Genomic DNA, 12,493 nt, shown 5'->3' with positions numbered 1-12,493 from the left:
GGATCACCTGGGGTCAAGAGTTCAAGACCAGCTTGGCCAACATGGTGAAATCTTGTCTCTACAAAAATACAAAAAAAGTAAGCTGGGCATGATAGCGGGTGCCTGTAATCCCAGTTACTCTGGAGGCTGAGGTGGGAAAATCGCTTGATCCCAGGAGGCGGAGGTAGCAGTGAGCTGAGATGGCGCCATAGCATTCCAGCCTGGACGACTGAGTGAGACTGCACCTCAAAAAAAAAAAAAAAAAAAAAAAAAGTACTCCAAAACACTTGATAGATTTTTCTCCTAAGTTCTCAGAATAGGAATGATTTACACAGGATAGAAATCTATTCAACAGATTCACACACATTTTTAGATGCAGTGACTTCACATAGGATGGAAACGGAAGTTTCCATGTGTAATATATAATGACTACCTGGAGATAAGCCTGGTTCAAACAACCTCCTTTAAGATTATAAACTTTTCTGATTTTGCTCATTTGGGTAACAAGAATCTTGGCCAAAGTGGCTATGTAGGTTTCATCTAGTTCACATATCTGACTATGATGGGAGTTTCTCCAGGCCAGTCAAACCTGGGTACACACATGGAGTTCACAGTAACTAGTAAGCCACTTCTCTCTAGCTCAGTCTCAAAGTCTCTCACTCTGAAGAATAAGACACCGCTGAAACTTCTCACTGAGCTCCAGCTGCAGCCAATAAAAGTGTTCCTTTGGTCTTTGGTACAACTGAAGGCGTTTACATGGACCTTTTTTTCTTATTCTACCATTCCTTACTCTATTCCTAGTTTATATTGCCCCTGATATTTTGGGGGCTTCTCATTTGTCATTTTCTAGTTGACTCCTAAGATAAACAAAGAGCTTATGACAATTCCTAGTACATTACAGGCTTTCATCAAATGTTTGCTATGCTGCTGTTGCTACTAATGATGGTCTTGCAAAATTTTTCATGTCAGAAGGTACCTAGTGTCACTTACTCAGCAACATGAGGATTGCATCTTTAGGAATTATCCTTTCTGTTGTGTAAGAAGAATCCTTACCCGTTAGAAGCCGCTATGACCCATACGTCATGATGTTGTGGTTAAGAGATAAGTATAAACTGTATTTAAGAGACACCTTTCCTACTTACTAACAGTTCGAACTTGGACAAGTTGCTTAAACATTTTGCCTCAGTTTTCTCATTTGTAAGCATTTGACAATAACATATATTTTGTGAATTTTTTGTGAAGATTAATCAAAATAATACAGGTAAAGTGCCCCTATACACATCTGAGTATCCAGAGACCAGGGGTGGGCCACGCGTTACTCATCATTGTGTCTCCAGTGACACACATAAAAACATAAAAGTCATTTATCCATCTAACGCACAACTCTTTTTGGAAGGTACAATGAGCAAAATGTTCTCTAAATTTCCTTTTAGTCCTCTATTATACATTTTATTTCAAGTTGTGGAAATAAATTATTCACCTTGGATTTATAATGACACATCCTTCAATTATTAGTTATTAAGACATGGTGGTAGAAGAATAGCAGCTAATAAATATACAAGATATGATCTATTTTTAAAATCATTATTTTGCAATCCCAAATATTTGGCACAGTCAAGAATCATCTATGAATGCTACCCATTTGGCAGAAGTTTTTTAAGGAGTAGAATAACACACAGACACAAAACATTACTGTAGAGATAACTTATCAATTCCAAAGGGGTAAATACACTTTTTTCATGGAGATACCCAGTGGTCACCACCTTAGTGAATAAAATTAGCATTATCAATAATAAGACAACATGACATTATGGGCCGTCCTATGTGACACAATAAGAAATACTGTTACGAAAGATCCTGGCACAAATGTTAAATCTGAAATTGATCACAAGGTATACACAAGGAAAATCCTAAACAATGACTGGCTTGGCCTTCAAGGTAATAGAATCATGAGCAACCACAAAAAACGTAAAACAATATTTTAGATTAAAAGCAACTAAAGTAGCATAACCACCAAAGGCAATGCATGAGCACTGACTAATAGATCTAAAAAAATTGGACGGACAATTAGGAATATTTGAAATTCTCAACATTTTGATAATATAGAATTCTAAAAAAATTAATTTTACTACATTTCAAAACTTAAAGATATATTTCAAATATTCTAACATATGACAATGATATTTTGCTTCTGTAGGGAATTATATATTTTGATAAGGAAGTATTCATGTTCATATGTATATATATATATACACACACACACTAACACACATATATGTAAAGAGAGAGACACACAGAGAGAGATAAAAAGAAAAATAAAGCAAATGTGACAAACTGTTAACAGTTGGAGAGTCTTAGTGAATTGTAAATAGGTATTGGTAGTAATATTTTAACTTAATAAAATGGGAGGGAAAACTTAATACATGGGGAAGAAAAATACATGGAAGTGAATTGTCTAATTCCAAACACATACCTTAGTAATGGGTTCTCTGGACAACTTTTACAAAAAGGATTCTAGAATAATCCAGTTTGTTAACTTGATTTTCTGTCACACAGTTTTCCTTCTGAACTGGAGGCTCAGTCACTCACACCCCTGCTAGAATTCATGCTTTTAGCCTTCATCCTATGTTGAGTTAGTATGCATAGTGTATACTCAAAAAATGCTAAGTTAATTGATTTTAAAATTAGCTCTTTAAGCACTCATAACAATTTCAAAGGACGTTCTGCTGAAAAACATTTATCTAATGTACTTTATAATTAAGTATTCATTCATTTTTTTATTCGACATTGTTGATATTGTCCAAATCTTTGCCAGTCACTAGGAGAACATCAAGCTAAAAATTTACTAATTAATTTATGATTTTGAAAAAGTATACTACTTATTTGTCTCTTGAGTAGCATGTCAAAAGGGGAGTTGAATTAACTCAGGGCATTTTGTTAATCACTAGAGAAAAATGCCCAGGACTCATTTTATTGTCAACATTTTGATGATATAGAATTCTAGAAAATTAATCATCTTATTTATGTTTCAAAACTTATACAATATATTTAAAATATTCTAACATACTACAATGATATTTTGCTTCTGTAGGAAATGATATATTTCAATAAGGAAGTATTCACATTCATATATATATATACATGTACACATACAAACACCCATATATGTAAACAGAGAAGCAGACAGAGAGAAGTTGACTCCTCACACACAATGCTTTAATATTTATCCTTAAGACTAGCATTGTTTTTTACATGACCCTATGATTAATCAAATGCTCAGTAGAAGTAGACTCCGTTGCTTTGAGTTTCATTAGCCTCACATCGATGCGTCCTAATAGGGAATAGTCAAGATGGCGTGTTGGCCTCTTTGTAGGGTGCATCACATTTTAACATAACTTCCTGGTCTCCTTTGTCAGATTATACCCAGGAAGGACCAAGGAGGATCTACCATCTTCATTCTCCATTTTAATTAGTTCTCCAAATGCCAGGGAATGTCTCAGAGGCACATCTTGAGAAGATAATCAAGGAACTTGTGACATTGTAATAACTAAGCTTCAAAATATCACTGGAAGAAAAAATGATTCATGAAAGCCAAATGTTAGCTAAGCTTTGCATATGGTTTTAACTTTATTTGCTTTTCATACAAGTAACAGCGCACTAGAGTGACTATCCTTACGGGGAGAGGAAGGCCCTTGTCTCACAAAAAGAACTTGTTCCGAGGCATACAGCTAATTATTTTTATTAAAATTACCAAAGGAGAATGCACAGTAGCTTCAGTTTCTTCTTCAAGAAGGTATAACTTGCTTACTTGAAAAGAATTGGAGATGAGTGGAAACTTATACTTTGTCAGCTAAAAATTAATTCACACTGCAAGGCGAAAGTATTTGAATGGGATCCGGAATTGCTTTAAACAAATACAGGAAGGCTGAAGTGCTTATGAGGAATTTTGTGTGGGAGCAGTTGGCAATTCTATTCTGATTCTCTCCTACACTATTCTTTTTTTTTTTTTTTTTTTTTTTTTTTTAGCCCTCTTGAAATTTCACGTACTTAGTTTGCTTTGGCAAGATTGTGTGGCTGAAGGAATATTAGTTTTCTTCATATGTATCTTGCTGGGGAGGGTAAGAAGAAGAAGGGAGATGTGAGAAGAGGAAGACTTAGGATTATTATACTGCAATCCCACATAATAAAAAAAATAGTTTAATCAAATGAATAAAGCTCTCTTTCTTTAAATATACAGGGTTATAACTATTTAATAAGGCTCTTCAAATGCGGAGGCTGAAGTAATTTAAGCAAAGTAGCAATGGTTGCATAATTAATGTGACTACTCTGGCCTCAAAAACAGTATTTTTATTATAAAGCTCATTTTCATTCCCTGAATTCGGGAGTTTTTTTTTTTTCCACTTGCCGTAGATTGTTTCACAATGAACCTGGGGTGAGTGGATTCATCAGGATAGGGAAAATTTTATTTGTTAGAGTGTTTATATTTTAGGCAGCCCATAGGAATACCTAATGAGCAGCACGATGAGTATTAAGGTAACACATAGGAATCCCAGTTTATCCCTTCATTTTATTGGGGTCTGTAACCATATTGGCCTTCGAGTAAAGAATGAATGCTTTTGTAGCAAACAGATTGCTATGGATATCGGATAGAACAGAATTTTAAACAACAGTCATAAGCTTTGCCCTTCAGCCAAGTGAGAACGAAAATGATTTGTTCTTCCCTTACTGTGAATTTCTGTAACTGCTTTGACCTCAGTAAATAACAAAATCATTTTCCTTAAAAAGAAGAGGCAGCTATAGAAACTCTATAATGAACTTGACTTTCCCATTCTGTTCTTGTTGGGATAAAGTGGGCAAGTATGGGAAAATATTTTATGTAGGTGCAAAAGTAATAACGGTTTTTACCATTATTTTCAATGGCATAAAGCACCATTACTTTTTGCACCAACATAATAACAGTGATCAAACTGCCTTAAACCCTTACTGTCAAAGGTAATATGGAGGAATGTGAGTGTAGAGGATAACTGGAAAGAGAATCTGCATATCTTTTCTTCCTCTTTCCCCAACAGAGGCTTAAAGTGACTGCTATGGTTTGAACGTGTCCCCTCCAAAATTCAGGTGTTGAAACTTAATGGCCAATGTGATAGTATTAGAAGGTGGGGCCTTTAAGAGGTGATTAGGCCATGTGGGCTCCTCCCTTCTGAACAGGATTAAGGCCCTTATAAAAGTGGTTTCACACAATGTTCAGCTCTCATTCTTCTGCGCTTTGCCATTTGAGGACACAACATTTCTCCGTTTTGGAGAAAATAGCAACAAGATACCATCTCGGAAGCAGACAGCAGCCCTCTGGAGACATCCAGACCTGTTGGTACCTTCATCTTTGACTTCTCAGCTTCCAGGTTTGTGAAAAATAAATTTCTTCTCTTTATCTATTATCCAGTCTCAGGTATTTTGTATTTAAATAAAAAGAGCTTTATTTATTTGATTTATTTGATTATATTTGTCATTTAGTCGTTAGTCTAAACAGACTAAAACAGTGATGCTGTGTGTTATTCCACTGTCATGAGGGGATGACATACTAGTCAAGGGCATACAATAGCCTGCCAAGCAGTTTGCAAAGGACACATTAATAGCCACATAACTACTTTGCATCTTTTTAATTAGATAAGATTTTTGTGTTGCTGGAAGAGGCTCTAGAATTTGTCAGGGACACTTAAGAATAATTAACCCAGTGGAGAAGGGAATACAAAACACTTTGCTTTGAACTTGCATACAATTTTTACTTAGAGTTTATGTTAATTTGAGGTTGCCTTTGGTGGCTGGAGTAATGCATGTTAGAGGAGTTGGACCTTGAAGCCTAATTTACAGAGCTAGCACAGTATTTATTTAGAATGTGTGTTTTGGCTGGGACAGACTGCAGTGAGCTATTGCTTCTGTGCTGTCAGCCAGGCTAGCCCTGGGTAATGCCATTGATGGTGAGCAAACATTTTTTTTTTCACTTCATAATCAGGAATTTATGTTGAATTATCTCAGTGCTCACATAATTCTAATTTCCATCTTAGCTTTTGTGTTACCAAATAATAAGCTATATGGCAATCTGTGCCATTAAAATGTCAAGGTGCTTTGTGAACTATCTCCAGAAGTTTGTTGATTGCCATTTCTTATATTTAAGCAAAAAGGAAACTGGGACATGGTGAAGCTAAATGTTCCTGCTTTAAAGAACTAAAATTCATAGGCTTCCAGCTGAATCCATTAAATTGCATTAATGTATCATTGAGAGAAACAGACGTAATTCTTCCAAAAAGAATTTTAAAAGAAGTAAATTTTTATAATTTATTTATAGATATGAGATAATTAAAATTATTTTATAGAAATGATGCATCTGTATTACTCTCCCTTATGTGAACAGCAGCTCTTATAAACCTAAATGGCTATGAAGGGAACTTTATGAAGTCTAAAATATTTAAATGTTATTCAACAAAGCAATAAAATTATGAATGTGCAAGGGAAATTATTTTTATTATGAGGATTTGTATATTGGTAACGAATCTTAGAGTTAGCAAATTCTCATTAAGATTTCTTTAAGTTAAAGCGTCCTTTTATTTTTTTGCAGTTTAATTTCTTACAGACTGAGTGATTTACATTACATTAAAGGGAAAGGTTTGTGAGACGGCTGGTTATCACTGAACCGTAGCCTCAGAGTGCTTTCATCTGCTTTGTACACTTCAATTACTTTAATTTAAAGTTTGGAGGTGGAGGCCCCTAATGCTATCATTACTGAGATGTTAGTAGAAAGCTACCTAATCAGTGCCATACATTAAAAGCAAACATCAGTGAACACATATCCATTAAAATATGTTTTAGCTGCCTGTCATACTTTCTTAGTTGCATTTCAGTAATAAGCTTCTTTACATAATAAAATGGCAGCTGTAGCCTACAGAGTACTTGTGAACCTTGACTGCAATGTAAATCACACGCGGAAAATGCCGTGAAGAAGGATTTGTTTCCTTTAGATTCTGAGTGGGAATGGTATTACATATCTGGTCCCTATAAACATATCTCACACTTGAGGTTTATGATTCTTCCAAATAGAACTTCAACAGTGAGTATTGTAAAATAGTAATCATGAAGAAATTATCAATGTTATGGGATCATTTTACAATTTTTGGTTGTCTTTTGACAACCAAAAATATCTCCATAGATTGCCAAATGTTCACTTGACCCCATGTTAACCCTGGTTGAGAAACAGTATTTGAGAGGAATTATATCACAGAGGGAACTGAAAGGTAAGATATACACAAGAAAAGCATTATCCACCAGACCCTTTCCCTTTATCTGAAACATGCCCACCATTTCATCACTTAGTGCTTTTAATAACCAGGTGCTTTTGCTACTTAGAGTTTGACTCATTCAACCTTAAATGTAATCCAATTTCAGGGCAGAAAGTGTATAATCATACAAGGTGCCCAAATGCTCCCTTTTTTAATCAATTCAATCACCAGACATTTCCTGTCTGTTCACCAAAGTAACAGCTACTCAAGGAGCTTCTGGTTCAGAAACAAGAAAGCAGAGACTCACTCTTTCTCCTCCTTTCCTTTAAATGTGACTAACAACCTGGAAATTGTTCGACAGATAATGATAAAAGGACTCTGAAATCTGGTAATAAGAACACAAACTGACAGCAAACCTACGTACTTTAGGACTGATACTGCAGTAAGTTCCCTGGGTTTTATTTCAATCTCCTATACACCTCCAGACCGGGCACTGAAGAGGCCGGCAACCAGGAACCACCAATGGGCATAGACAAAAGAATGCAAAAAAGCCACTTTTTCTGTCCACAAGAATTGGAGATGGGAAATCCAGCAGCCCCCTAGTAGGGCACCCTAACTCCTGCTCTGAGAGTAAAGGTTGATTCTATCTGTTGGCAGCAGCAGCAGCAGCAGCAAAGCCCTGGACTATCCCAGGCTCTGCCCTACAATTAGGACACTGGTGGCCACTTGAATCTGCCCACAGTATTGGCAGTAGTGAAGCCATGTGTCTTCCTGGTCTCACTCGTGGATTAAGAAGATCCAAGCCCAGCAACTACTGCTTCCCACACAAGATTGCCCAGAAAGAACAGACAGCCCCAGAAAGCACATTCTGTCCCCCTCAGCACCATCAGGGATTGAGTAGGAAGAAAGACAATGCAAAAAGAATGAAGCAAACCAGAATGGCACTGCAAGGGCTCAGAAAACTCAACTCTCATGGGAACTAAATCCCACAGAACTAGGCACAAACCGACCCTCTAATCTAAACAAGGCTGAATGCTTTCTAAAATAGAAAATTTACAAAAAAATAGAGTCTTCTAGCATAATAACTTAAGTGTTCAGGATAAAATTGAAAATCATTTGTCGTATCAAGAACTAGGAAAATCACAATGTGAATAAAAAGACAATCAGTTGAAGCTAATACTAAAACAAGCCAGAGGTTGGAATTGTCTGAAAAGGAATGTAAAGTAATCTTTATAAAAATGCTTCAATAAGAAATTACAAATCTACAAATGTAATGTATTCAACAAGAAATTACATTTACAAATGTTTTAATAATTATGAATTACTATAATAAAGTTATAAATTTTTATAATAAATTACAAAATAGAGACAAATGAAAAAATAGAATATTTCAGGAAATAAATAAAAGTTCTAAAGAGAACCAAAGGCAGGTTACAGGACTAAGAAATACAATACCCTAAATCAAAACTTGCCAGATTAAATCAATAGTATAGGAGATGATAGAAGACATAGAACTTGCAGAAAGAACAATCTAATTTATTAAATCTGAGAAACAGAAATAAAATATATGGTAAAAATAAATAGAATATCTATTGGCAATGACAAAATATCTAATATTTGTATCATTGAAATTTCAGGGAAAGAGAAAAAATGTGGAACTAAAGAAGTATTTGGAGAAATAAAGGCTAAAAACTTCTTCAAATTGGTAAGAGACATGAACCCACAGAATCAAGAAGTTGAGTGAACCCCAAAAAGTATAATTCAAGAAAATTCATACCAAGACAAATCATAACTAAACTTCTGAAAACTAAAGGCAAAACAAATTTTTAGAAACAGCCAAAGGAATGAAGTATATCTTACAAAGGAATACCACAATCAGTAACAACAGATTTCTCATCTAAAACCAGATGAGAAATTACTTCTGGATGCCAGAGAAGAAAATGGAATATTTACACGCACTGAAAGGAAATAACTGTCAACCCTAAATTCTATGTCAAGGGCAGATATCCTTCAGAAAGGAAAAGGAAATGTATATAGTCTCAGATAAAAGAAAACTAAGAATTTCTTGCTAGCTGACTGATATGGTTTAGCTGTGTCTCCACCTTTCCTAACCACAGATCTTGAATTGTAATCCCCATAATCCCTACGTGTTATGGGAGGGACCTAGTGGTAGGTAATGGAATGAGGGGGGCGGTTTCCCCCATGCTTTTCTTGTGATAATGAGTGAGTTATCATGGGATCTGATTGTTTTATAAGCATCTGGCATTTACCCTGCTGGCACTCACTCTGTCCCACTGCCTTGTGAACAGGTGCTTTCTGCCATGATTGTAAGCTTTCTGAGGCCTCTTCAGCCATGCAGAACTGTGAGTTAAGTAAACCTCTTTCCTTTATCAATTACCCAGTCTTGGACATTTCCTTATAACAATGTGAGAATGAACTAATACTACTGATAGTGGCAGAAGACAGACAAATTGCTAGGCAGACAGTAAAATCTGACCTTCAAGCTAGAGACAGCCTGAAGCCTGAAACTGAACTGCCATTTCTGGGCAGAGTCTAGGATTGGAGTGAGAACTTCCTCAAGAACGTTTAGCCAATTGAATGGTGCTTTTTCCAGGCCCTGCCCATGGACCAATCAGCATGCACTCCCCCATTCTGAGCCCATAAATCCCTAGACTCAGCCACACAGACTGAAATCTCCTAAGGCTGATAAGGGAATACCAGGAACAACTTTTCATTCATCAACTCAGCAACTTATTTAAAATAACAGAATGTTTTAAAAAGCACAAATTACCAAATTCAACCAAGATTAAGATAACCAGAATAGTCCCATACTGATTAAATAATTTGAATTTTTAGTTTACAAGATCCTGGAAAAGAAATTCCAGGTAATTGCAATAGAGAATTTTACCAAAGAAGAATGAACACCACATTTACACAATTTCTTCCAGAAAATGGAAGAAGAAAGGATACTCTGTAACTCATTCTAGGAAGACAGTGTCACCCTGATACCGAAACTAGACAAACATTACATGCAAAAGAGAGAAATGCATACAGGAACTTAAATGCAAAAATCATCAACAACATTTTAGTAAATGGAACCTGACAATATATAAGACCAATGATATACTATGACTAACTAGAATTTATTCCTGTTATTCAAGTCTTGCCCATTAGTTGAAAATCAATCAATATAATCCACCATATCAACAGGCTAAATTAGAAAAATCCATATGATAATATCAATTAACACTCAAGAAGCATTTGACAAATGAAACACTGATTTATGCTAAAAACCCTCAGAGCAGCAGGAATAGGAGCGAATTTTCTCAGCCTCATAAAGAATGTCTACAAGTTGTCAATGCTTAAATTCATGTGTAGGTATAACACAGTTCCTACCAAAAATTCAGCAAGGAATTTTGTAGATGTAGACAAGATTATTATAATATGTGTACAAAAAGGGAAATGACATAAAATAGCCAAGATATTCTTTTCTTGTAAAAAAAGAATAAAGTAGAAGAAATCACACTTCCTAATAGCAAGGCTTACTATACAACTACAGTAACTAAAACAATGTGATACCAGTGGAAGGATAGACACACAGAGTAATGAAACAGAAATAGAACCCAGAAATAGAGCCACAAAAATACGTCCAATTAATTTTTGACAAAGGAGCCGAAGAAATTCAATGAAACAGTGATAGCATTTTTAGTAAATGGTGTGAAAGTACTGGACATCTATAGGGAAAATCATGAACCTTAACCTATGCTTCATAACTCATAAAAACTAACTCAAAATGTCTCATGGGTTTAAAGACAACACATAAAAGTATAAAACTTCTAGGAAAAGTAATAGAACAAAATCTTTGCAAGCTAGAATTGGCAATGAATTCTTAAACTTGACACAAAAAGTAAGGTTCATAAAAATAAAAAAAGCAACTCGACTTCATCAAAATTAAAATCTTTTGTTCCCAGAAAGAGTCTTTAAGGAGAATGGAAAACACATTACAGGTTGGGATAAAACATTTGCAAATCATAGGTCTGACAAAAGACTTCTATCTAGAATATATAGATAGCTCTCAAAATTCAGCATTCAACAATTAGAACATAGGCAAAAGACTTGAAAATGCACTTCACTGGAGAGAAAGTACAGATGACAAGCATATGAAAAGATATTCAATAGCATTAGTCATTAAGAAGGTGCAAATGAAAAGCAATGTGATATCACCACACACCTATCAAAATGGCTACAATTAACAACAAAAAAGTGACACACCAAATTTTAGTAATTATGCAGAGAAAGTGGGTCTCTTATACATTGGTAGTAGAATGTAAAATGTATAGCCACTTTGAAGAATAGTTTGGCAGTTCCTTTTAAAACAAAAATGAACTTACATGATTCAGAAATTGTACTCCTGGGTGTATATCCAAGTGAAATGACAACTTATCTCCATAAAGAAACTTGTACAATAGTGTTCACAGCAGCTTTATTCATGGTAGCCAAACACTAAAGACTATTCAAACATCTGTCACCTGGTGAATGGTTACATAAGTTACGAGATATTGCATCATGTAATATGATTCAGCCATGTACAAGGAGAAAACTATTGACATACACAACTTGGCTAAGCCTTGAGGAAATTTGTGGAGTCAAAAGAAGCCAATCTCAGAAGGATACAGACTACACAATTCCATTTATGCAACATTTGTGAAGTAAGATAATTATAGTGATGGACAACAGATTAGTGTTTGTCAGGAGTTGGAGATGGAAGATGAGAAAATAAATGAATCTATAGAGAGGTGACATAAGAGAATTTTGTGTTTCAGATACAGATAAATATCTTGATTGTGGCACTGGTTACATGAAGCTAAACATGAGAAAATTGCATAGAGCTTGGCACACACATACATACATGCACAGTTGAGTGTATATACAAACTTTTGAAATATGAATTCACTCTATGGCTTGTAACAATGTCTATTTCCTCATTTCAATATTGTACTATAGTTATTTAAGATGTTAGCCCTGGAAAAGACTGAGTGTGAGCTTATAGGACCTCCATGTACATTTATTTGCAACTTTTTGTGAATTTACAATTATTTCAATTTTTTTTAAAGACAGGAGAAGTAATCATGGAGGCAAAATAAATGATCAGTAATTTGGGCAAATGTAGGTTAGCAGCAGCCAATTCTACCGTTGGTTGCCTTATTGCAAGATGACAGATTGAATAATACCTCTTTCTCTTC

General features: G+C 35.1%; 1 long non-coding RNA gene across 1 annotated transcript in view; it reads right to left on the bottom strand.

The window, feature by feature from the left end:
• Nucleotides 1-12,052, bottom strand: part of LOC114676826 (uncharacterized) — a 35,952-nt gene extending 23,900 nt beyond the window's left edge. The window contains exon 1 of the long non-coding RNA XR_013415777.1: nt 11,642-12,052. This is a non-coding gene — a long non-coding RNA (uncharacterized LOC114676826). The remainder of the gene's footprint in view (nt 1-11,641) is intronic.
• Between the last annotated feature and the right edge of the window lie 441 nt (nt 12,053-12,493).

Source organism: Macaca mulatta, chromosome 3 (assembly GCF_049350105.2).
Source record: "Macaca mulatta isolate MMU2019108-1 chromosome 3, T2T-MMU8v2.0, whole genome shotgun sequence".
NCBI classification, from domain to species: domain Eukaryota; kingdom Metazoa; phylum Chordata; class Mammalia; order Primates; family Cercopithecidae; genus Macaca; species Macaca mulatta.
This window is presented reverse-complemented; position numbering and strand designations above follow the sequence as displayed.